The sequence below is a fragment of the Alligator sinensis genome, unplaced genomic scaffold, assembly GCF_000455745.1.
Source record: "Alligator sinensis unplaced genomic scaffold, ASM45574v1 scaffold307_1, whole genome shotgun sequence".
NCBI classification, from domain to species: domain Eukaryota; kingdom Metazoa; phylum Chordata; order Crocodylia; family Alligatoridae; genus Alligator; species Alligator sinensis.
The window spans coordinates 737,231-747,809 of NW_005842115.1; the positions used below are offsets into that span (position 1 = coordinate 737,231).

The 10,579-nt window shown below is 42.7% G+C and overlaps 1 protein-coding gene across 9 annotated transcripts in view; it reads left to right on the top strand.

Moving 5' to 3' along the window:
- The window catches only part of FAM49B (family with sequence similarity 49 member B), a 137,024-nt gene that overhangs the window by 15,789 nt on the left and 110,656 nt on the right, over positions 1–10,579 (top strand). The window contains exon 1 of one of the 9 annotated variants that reach the window (XM_025205419.1): positions 7,386–7,492. The exons of 7 other annotated variants lie outside the window; for them this stretch is intronic. The gene's annotated coding sequence lies outside the window, so the exon portion shown is untranslated. Of the gene's footprint in view, positions 1–7,385; positions 7,493–10,579 lie in introns of those variants that run through there. One more of the 9 variants, XM_025205416.1, reaches the window with a different exon arrangement.

Sequence of the window (10,579 nt, forward strand, 5' to 3'; positions counted from 1 at the left end):
AGTTAATCAGCGGAGAGCTTAACAGTAGCTTTGGTGGATGGAGACGTGTTTAAAAATATTCACACGTGTAATAAGCAAAGAGGTTATCTGTTGAGTAAACTGCTGGGCTGGGACGTACCCTTCTAGTATACTGTTTAAGTTCTGCAGGCTTTTCCTTTGCAGTTTCCAAAACGCATCCATTTCCAATTCTGACACCTTTATCCAGGCCTGGATCGACCTTGTGCCTCCGCTGTTCCTGCCATCTCCTATTCTCTTGCCTTTTTGACAGTAGCGATCCAACCCAGCCTTGGAAAAAAAACATATCCCTTCCCTGCTGGTGTATCCACATCCAGGTCTTCCTTCAATGCCTTCACCTTCTGCAAACAGTCAAGCTCCTCATACCCCCCACAAAACCCTTTTTAAACTTGGAGCCAGACTCTGTGACCTTGCCTTATAAAGTGTCATGCCCGAGTCCCTAAGTGATCCCACTGGGAACGGCGTGCATAAAAAACAGGACGTATTGTAATGGCTTCAGAAGCAGTCCTCAGCTAGCTCTGTCCTTGTCTCTTCCTTTCCCCTTTGTCTAAACTCTATACCAGCGGATCTCAAACTTTTTAGACTTGGGGCACCCCTCATTAGACTCAAAGTGCCCCTTGGAAAATGCCAGCTTTTAGTTTTCACATGTTTTTCACTACAGAAAAATAATGAAACATTTTTTCTGTTGCAGAGAACTGAGAGAGCCTACAACAGGTCAGAAATGGTTTAGATGTTATGGATTCCTATTTGAAATCTATGGGTTTATCTTGTGAATCATGTCTGTATGCCTAAGAGTGCTAACATTTCATGGCACCCGTGACACTGTTAAAAAGATCTCAAGGCACCCCAGGGTGCTGTGGCACCTTGGTTGAGAATACCATTCATTTAGCCATTCTTTCTTTTCTTTGTCTGCATACGTTTCCTTGCAGCATTCTTCCACCCCTCTTCAAATCTTGGTTGGGCTCATTCTTTTCTAAAGAGGTGCATAAACCTCATTTCTCCCCACCTTTTAAAAATTAAAATGTTACATTTTAATTTTAAATTACTTTAAACATTTGATAATTAGGATCAAAATACTGGTACGAACAGTAATGAGACCAAGAGAGCACCTTGTCTTCAGCCCTGTCCTCCCATGTCTTATTTCTTTGACTTGTGCTAACGTAAATCGTGTGCCGTTTTACGTAGACAGTAGCATAGCATGAACTATGCATTCTCCCTCACCCACATTTACATTAGTATAATTTATTTTCCTGCCTGTATAGGAATAAACTGTAAAGGTAGAAACATCCCTTTAAAAATGCTGGTACAAAACCTAGGTGTAGGCCAGACATTTGGTATTTGTCAGTGCCTTTTGTTTTTGCTCTAACATCGCAAGCTCTTGGGACTTCATCTATACTTCTTTACAGCACTATGCACAGCTGTAAAACTTAAGATTTCTATAGGTAATATTACATATTTAAGTTGCAAAATCAGGCACTCAGAAGTTAGCCAATGTCACACTTAAGGTTGCCTACACAGCCTTAGAACAGTCAACGTCCACTTAATATCATTTAGGAAATTTGTGGCTAGGAAAAGGCCTGTGTCCTAGGCCTGAAATGCAAGAAAATATTATTTTTCTTCCAGCCTTTGGGATTATTCACTGTCTGCTCTATGCATGGAATGAAAGGGGAATCTTGTGGAACAAATAGTGTCTGATCATGTCATTAAAAACAGCATCAAAAGGGAAATGCACAGAGCCAGTGAGCGACAGAGGGGAAGTTGCTGGATTTTATTCTATCTCCTACGTTGTCAGCAAGATATTCAGCACGGCTCTGATCCAGAATGTTTTTTACTGGTGATGTGAAAATAGAAGGGGGGCAACCTGCTCTTCACGTGGACTTTATAGCTCTGGGCATTGGACAAAAATCGATTCTATTTAACCGAATATGCTTGTAAGCTTTTGAACACCGGGATTTCGGTTTTCGTCACTTTCCTGAGCACTCACTTTCTGGGTACTTTTACTTTTGTCACTTTCAAGGGTTACATTTGATGCTAGCTTTAGCTTTCATATGAAATTGAGATGGCAAAAATGTTAGGCTCAAGTTCTGAAAGAAGAAGAATTGGGAGGGGTTTGGCACGATTCTTCATGCCAGCTTTCTGCTGCTGCCCCTGATTCAGCAAAACGCGTTTAAAGCACTTGCCTCAGTGTTTTGCCGAGTTGGTCCTGAACAAACGTCGTATCTTCTTCCCCAGAACCCTAGCATTGGTCATATGGCCCACAGAGATCCTGGTCCTGTACGTCCGCTGCAGTCAGAGTGTTTTGTCTGTTGTTTGGTGCTGTGAGGTTTTTTCCCAGACAAATACTGAATAATAGAACAATACCTGCTTTCTTATTTTCAGATCCAAATATACTTTTCATGTGAAGGTGGCTTGGGAACTCCTTATTTGCAGAAAAGTAATACTGTCTTCTTGATATGTATGAGATTGTTTTGTGTGATGGTAATAAAACGGTAGTTTTTCTACAAATGCAATTCCCTACACCCATCAGAGATGTGCTTCAGAAAGTCCTGTGGGAATTGTTGCTTTTAGGAGCATATCGATGTAAACTGCATTGAAGATCATTGCGCGCATTTCAAAGTATACACATGAATCGTGACATAAGGATCAGCTTCTTTTCCCCATTTGGGAGCCACATTTTCAACCCTGCTCAGACCATAAAAGAGGAGAAATGTTGTTGACTGTCATTCCAAGTGAACCTCATAAAACCAACGCAGTTTGGTGTCATTTATGCCATATTTTACATTCCCAAGGGGAAGGTTACACATTACAATGCGGCCACACTAAGAGCACTTAAAACACAGGCATCTTCATGTTAAAGCTCGTTAACTTGTGTTAAACGCCCTCTGAGTGTCTCGACCCTCGCCTGAAGTGGCATAACTTTAACTTTGGACCAAGCTACCTACCTCACGTTCAGGTAACTTCAAGCTGATCCACAGAGAGAAAACAAGTGATTTGCAGTCCTCCAGCATCCCAGAATGCACTGCTTCCAACCCCCCCCCCCCAAGCAAGGATAGCGCTCAGGAAGCCCTGCTCATCAGCCCTCTAGTGGCAAGTCAGAGCTGTGCAGGCAAGAAGTGGTATTAACTCTTAACATGTAGCTGCTCATAGCAGCATTGGCGATGCATAGGGGGTGCACGCGCAGTCCCCGGGATCGGCTGTGCACCCCCTGGAAGCACCAGCTGCAAAACTGGAAGTGCACTTGTGGTCTTGCCACTGGCTTGGCTGCCCCTGGGGACCCCCCCCCCGCCCCCTGGTTGGCGATTGCGTTTGGCCGCTGCCCCCCCGTCGGCGATCTAGTGCCCCCCCTAGACTCGGGAGGCACCAGTCGCCCATGCACAGCACGTTCTAACTTTAACACCACTTAACATGCTATAGATTTAATATGGTCTAAGTGTAATGTGTAACTTCGCCCTTATAAGCGAAACAAAGACTAGAGTAGCTGGATTGCTTCAAGTTGGGATTAAGATGCATGAGCAGAACTATGGCAGAAGCGAAGTTTCAATCCTGCAAGGGACTGTGCAGCCTCAGCACTTTCTGAAGCTAATAGGAATGGGGGGAACTCAAGACCTTGCAGAATGAAGCCTTAATAGGGTCCATGCTCATGTTATGCTTGGCTTTGCCTGTTACTGTGAAATTCGGTGAGTCACGTGCATATAACTGTACTGCCTTTTGGAACTGGCACTTGAGAATACTTTTCCCAAGCATAAAGCTGAGGTGTGTTAATTAAATTACCTGGCTGTTTTACCACTGAATGTGTCTGAGTGCACCTGTGGTCTTAACAAGGTACTACATACAAAACTGTAGCAAAGAAAACAGCTGAGTTGAGATGAAGTGTTCCTTTGATAATGTCCCTAGAGAACAACTAGACACAGGCCAGAAATCATTTATGAATCGAGCGATGCTCTAAGAGTTTTTGTTAATGAATGAAAAACTGAACTTGGTTCCTCCTGGGGGAAAAAGCAACAACATAGCAGCAAGGGACATAATCAAATTAAAACCCTGATTGTGCATTCCTGAAGCAGCCAGAACTCCCCCTGAAATTAAAAAAAAAAAAGAGTAAAGGTTGGTTTCTCTTCAAGAAAGTAAAAGATGGTCTAGTCCCCTTAAAGTGATGTCTCTTTTTTTGTCTGGAACACCAAATCTATCCTTTAATTGGAAAGATCCTTTAATTGGAAAGCTATTAGGCTGCTCTTTGATTCATAAATGTTTTAAGAAGGGAGAGAGCTGGCCAGGAAAACTTAATTCACGTTTGTTCTGATGAGTGTTCTTGATGAGGATCTGATAGTTAACTGGTTTCTCCTAGGTAGGATGGAGGGGAAAGAAGATTCTTGAGGTCATATAGTCCTGATTCAGCAGTTCGTCCTTAGTAATGTGCTCCAGTATGTGCTTACGTCCAGTACTTTTAATGGGAGTTTAATGGTTGAAATTTAAGTGCTTGGCTAAATAGGGGCAGACTTCAGCACATGCTTAAATGCCTTGGTTCCTGAACTAGAGTCTGTTGAAGTGACTGGAACTCTTTCCATTAACTGGAATGAGTTTTGGATCAGATTCTTGCTTGTGGAGCAAGGAAGAGTGCAAAATGAATTGCTGAGTTTCAGCTCAATCCAAGCCAGCGCTGCTGCAATTCTTGCAATGCTGAAATGTCTACAGATTGTGGAGACTGGCTTCTTTGGCTCTCCTACCTGCCCTGTAGACCCCAGCAACACTTCTGCTGAGGGGGGTCTAGTTTCTAGCGTAACAATAATCTTGATGCGTAGCTGCTGAAGAAATTATGCATTCCCCACAATTTAGCTAACTAGTGTCTGGGACAAAGTACAATTAAAGTAAAAGCTGCAATTTTGCTTTCCAACTTCTGTTGTTCTCCAATCCTGCCTGCAGAGCAAGTTCAGCACCTAACATCTACTCCTCTCCCACTCCCCAGTCACATATAGGCAGGCAGAAATGCAGAAGAAAGGCAGTGGGAATATCAAAACACAGAAGCGTTATGTTATAAAATCAGTATTGTCTCTAATCAGGGTACAATATCTAACCCTTCTGCACCTCTTGACTTTGAGAAACTGTGCATTACTTGATGTCCTTTAGCTAAGCCATTCCCTGCCAAGGTATTATTCTGGTCATTTGATACATGCAGTTATATAAAGAGAGGAGAAGGAGCTGAAAAATCATCTCAGATTCTGTAATCATAGGAAGAAAAGACTAATGTCATCAGCATTGCCTAGTGATTAGAGCACAGGACTAGGTGTCAAGAGATCTGGGGTGTTTTCCCAAGTGAGCCGTGATATGCTGAAGTATATTTCTTAATTGCCAGTGCTTCAGTTTTCCCCTTTTATAAATAGAAATGACAATGATCCCTTTTTGACTGAAAGGCTTTTGAAATCCAGAGATGAATGGCTCTATACAAGTGTACAGTACTGTTATTACTTGATAGTACTACAATATTAAGAAAACCCTACAGGCATCCTTGTAAGCCTAGGATGATTTGACCTTGGCTTTTGTTGTGTCTGTACATGCTGAAAATATGAAGATCATTTACGTTCGTTACCAGTGTTTATATTTTGGAAGAGCAACATTTATATTGCTGGATTTGTGCTCCCTGAAACAAAAGCTCTAAAGAAAAATGTTGTCTAAATGCGACTACTTCTGCTGCCTCCTGTACAGTAGATGCACTAAGTAAAGAGATCTGAAAGGTGGGAAAAATGTAACGCTAGTTTTAGCTGTAGAAAAACGGTGCTGGGAACTACTCCTGCATAGCAAAGGCTTTCTGCAAGCGCAGCTGCTGTCTTCCATTCTTAAGATTTTACAGTAAGAAACCTGCTCTCTTTAATAATTAAAAGAAAAAAATCTATGGATATGGGAAGCTTACTTTCTACAGACAAATGTGTAATGGAAAAACTAATGGGCCCCCTAGATAAACAACTCTATTGTCAATGGACAGCGCACCAGATTGTGACTGTTGTGTACAAATGACAAAAGATTGCTTTTCCCTTATTGCTCACTTTTCCCCCTAAGCTACCATTAAGCTTAAAAGTAATAGAAGTATTGTAAATGTTAGTGGTGCCTAGGTCCCTTGCATTTAGACTTTCATTGAGTTCTTTTTAAAGTGTGGATATACATTTAGTTCTGGAGGGTATTTCTTGAAAATTAAGGTTAGTAAGACCTCAGATATACTGTCTGACTTGCCTTCTTTCAGACTTTAAGTGGGAAATCATACTGTGCAATGATAATATCATCTGAAGATGTCCAGCAGCACGTAGTAGTTTGATGTCAGCAACTCTACTACCAGAAACCACTTCTGTATTATGAACTGGCAAATGTCATCTCTGCTTTTGCTCTTACCATTTTTCTGTCCAGAGGCATTTATATTAGTGGGTATCAACCAGGAAGTGTACAGTTAATAACTAATGGCGATCGGCATTTTTCTGTTCATCAGGAACAAAATTTTCCAAAGCATCCACTGATTTGGGGTTTCTCAAGTGTTTTGTGTCCTTTTGGGGGCACCTCGAGCTTGATTCTTATCCCTCTTGGGAACGTGCAGTTTCGGTAAAAGCCAATGGAAGACATGGATGTTCAGCACCTGTGTGAATTAGGCTCTGGGTCCCCTGGGGTGGGCACTGCAAATGTGGCATCCTAAACTAGTGCATTTAAAAATGTTGATATAGATGACCAGTAAAAAAGCAAAAGCCAGAGTAACCCCACTATAACCATCCTATTGTTTGTCAGCTGCTTCCACAACCCTCAGTCTCCAAGACTGTTTATCATTCATCATTATGCAAACTTAGTTTTAGTGCAGCAAAATCCCTGCATCATAAGTATGTGAAATGAGAATCTTCTTAGAGGATGATGCCGGTCAGCCCTGGAACTGCATCCAACCCAAGCTGCAAGAGATATTCAGCTTCTCCATGAAATGAATGGCCTGGACATTGGTGGAGGATTAGCTGGTCAATAAATAGTAGTTTTTTACAGGTTGTTCAAGCTGTAGGAGAGAGAGAAAGTGAGAGAGAGAGAGAGACAGAGTGAGATTCCCTGAAAACCTTCCCCAGGCAGGATGAATGGCATGCAAAACTCTTGAGTCATTTAGTTGGAAACGCCCTGTATGAGGGCAGCAGTGAAAGTGGAAGCTAATTCCTGGGTTCAGCTGGATTGTACAAAACAAAGGGTGATTTTTGTCTCTTTCTGCTAGTCTCGAACACTTTGACTATTTCCCCTAACTCACACTGGCCTTTAATAGCCACAAGGAGAAATTGCAGGGTTGGTGTTGCGAAGGAACAGCCTGACCGCTTCCCCATTTCTGTAATCACACATAAGGAAGCAGGAAATTAGAATACACGGCATAAAAAGCACCATGTTAGTTGTATGCGAGAAGAGGCTCACCCTCGCCCTGGACTGAATGTCCCATGGCTGTTCAGACAGTTTTTTTTGGCTGAAGGACGTTGACAAGGTAATACAAACTGGCTGCTTGCTGCCCAAGGGCATAGTTGATATCATACTTCTGTAAAGGGTTTTACTATATTGTGTATGTAATGCTTTTGTAAGGAGTTTGTTTCTCCAGTGCTGAGTCCACTAGCTCTTCGTTCCTAGCTCCTAACAGTTTATAAAAAGTTGTGTGGTTTATTGGGTGATGCACAGCATGTTGCGAGGGCATATGTACCAGCACCCCCATGTCCTAAGGCAAAGATATTAAGCAAGCGAGTACTTCATATGCATCTTCTGAGCTGTGAGATGTTTTCTGTTCCTTACTCTGTTTCCCAAAGCAGGTTTGGGGGGAAAGCCACATTCACCACTGTTAGTTCCAATAATAAACTGACATTTGACTTTTAAAAGAGAAAGTAGCTGACGCGGTTGAATTTCCTGCTGGCACTCCTCCTCTACCTTGTAAATCAAACAAATGCTCTTGCCCGGGGTGCTGCGCTCTTTGTTGATGTTCTGTTTTTGAATATCCAAGCAATAAGGCCTTAGAGGCAGCCACCTGCTTTCTCGTTGCCCTTCTTCGGTTATATTTTCCACCTGTCCCAATTAGAAGCCCAGAAACGATCCTTGTTGAAGCCTTGGGCAGCAACGGCAGCTCGTTGACTGTATTGTGTGGCCACCAGTATTCAGGGCTGGTGCCGTAGTCGTGCCAGATTTAAACAATAAAAGACTCGTCAGCTCCAGAAGACACAGCCAGTCTAAAGACCAGATAAGGCCTCGTGGGAAAACTTTGAAAAATGCTTTACTGAGATATCGGGGTGGGGGGAGACTAAGCTTTAGTCAGATCTTTCTTCCTCTTTTTTTGTGCGTGTACGGTCTTAAAAGGGATGCTGGTCTGAAAACAGGATCTTTGTTTGCCGCTCATCTGCTTTGGCAGCTTAGTCTACATGTGCAGTAGGGCTAATCCGTACTGTATGACATACTACTAATTTCCACTGTATTCGTGTCAAAAACTGAGGAGTAACCAAAGGGAGCAGGTGAACTCCTAAGAAACAAAGTCCTGATTTCATGCAAATTTCATTCAGTAATAGGCTCGTGGGGCTCGGCAGGGGACCGTGTTTTTAAAAATCTTCCTCTGTCACTAAGTTGTTAAAATATTAAAACTTAAAATCTTTTACTACTCTTACTCTCCGTACATTTGCACTGTACTGGAAGGGGCAAGCAGTGCTCGGCTGCTGAGTCTGGCTGCAGTTTGGCAATGGGGCTCTGTGTGTGGGGGACGGTTTGCATAGAGCTCAGAGAAGGATGTGGACTTTTTTTCTCACCCAGATCTTGCAAATTGATCTACTTAGAAAGGAAGTTGGGTGATTTTTGGTTTTTTGAACCCCCCGAAACTAGCAACCCTACTTTTAGCCGAGGAGAAGTGGCTCTGTGTTCCCTCCCACCCCCAGATCGGCAGCTGCAGGCATCTTAAAAACCAAGAGCCAGGGCTGAAAATCAGTCATGAGGTTTTATTTTCAAGTTCCTTTTCTTTGACTTCGAGTCAGAGATCCACCGCTTTCTTTCGACAGCGGAGGCAATGCTTTCTAAACGCCAGTTGGGATCCCCGCAGTAATCCAGTGACACTGGGACCCAGGTCATCAAAGGAAAAAAGACAAAACAGGAGATTTGGCGGGACTCGTGCCTCCTTCCTGTAGCGCGAGTGTTGGGGATTAGAAGCTCCTATCCTCTGTGACTGCCTGTTGCATCTGTCTGGGGCAGCATTTCCCTTCAGTACCAGCCTGTTGGCCTAGCTTTGCTCAGGGAGGGCAACTCCAGCAATGTTGGTGGCACCAGGTCCTTGCAGGTGGGTGACCTCTAGCAGATCCTGGGGAAGTGGGTGCCTCTGTGTGGCCCCGTGGGGTGCAAACCTCTGTGTCCGACCAGGCCTCGGTGCAGGACCCTGGCTTGGGATGGGCTGAAACCTGGGGATGGGGCACCCCAAGGCCCGCCGGGGCGCTGGGCATTGCACAGCTGCAAACCCTCCTGGTTCCCCACCACAGCCTGCAAAACTTGGCACCATGAGGGAGAGCCCAGAGGCATGAGCCCTCCTGGTGATCACCAGGGATCCTGGTTTTCTCCGATTGAAAAAAAAAAATCCCCAATTTGCAGATTAAAATTTCAGAGCAGGGGGGCTGGACCCAATGATCTCATGAGGTCCCTTCCAGCCCTAAGCTTGTGTGAATCTGTATAAAAAAAAAGTAACCCAAAATCCAAATTTTTCCAGATCGAAATGAAGCACCGCTATATATAGATATCTAAATAGATCACGCTCTCTCTCTCTCTCATATCTAGATAGATATCTATCTATCTATCTATGTATCTATACAATATCTAGATATATCTGTCTGTATATATATAATAGAGATATCTATATAGATATCGCTCTCTCATATATATCTATATCTATATATCTATCTAAGATCTAGCTATAATCTCTTTATAGAGAGAGGGAGAGGTATCTATGTAGATCTCTCATATATATAGCTATATAATATCTAGATATATCTATCTATAATAGATATCTAGATAGATCTATATCTAAATATGAGATGGATATCTATATAATATCTATCTATAATATAGCTATATAGAGAGAGGTATCTATCTAGATATCCATCTCTCTCATATATAGATACATATAGCTATATAATATCTAGATATAATATATATCTATCTATAGTAGATATTTCTCTATATATCTATATATCTACCTATATCTATAGATAGATGGATATAAAAGATGGATATCTAGATCATATCTATCTATAATATATATATATATATATATACAGAGAGAGAGAGATCTATATATCTAATATATTTATATGTATATTAGTGGTGTTTTATTTTAATCAGGAAAAGTGTGGATTTTGGGGTTCCTTCTTTTAAGCCAAAAAATTGGGGACTTTGATTATTTTTATTTTTTATCACGGGGCTTGAGCTCGAGCAGGGGCGGAGCTGCCTGCCCAGGGGATTTAGGCACTAGGTCCGTCCCGCTCGCGCCGGGGGTTTCTCAGCAGCCCGCGGCGCCTTTAACAAGCGCCCCTCCCGCCCGCACCGCTTTCCGCGCCCGCCC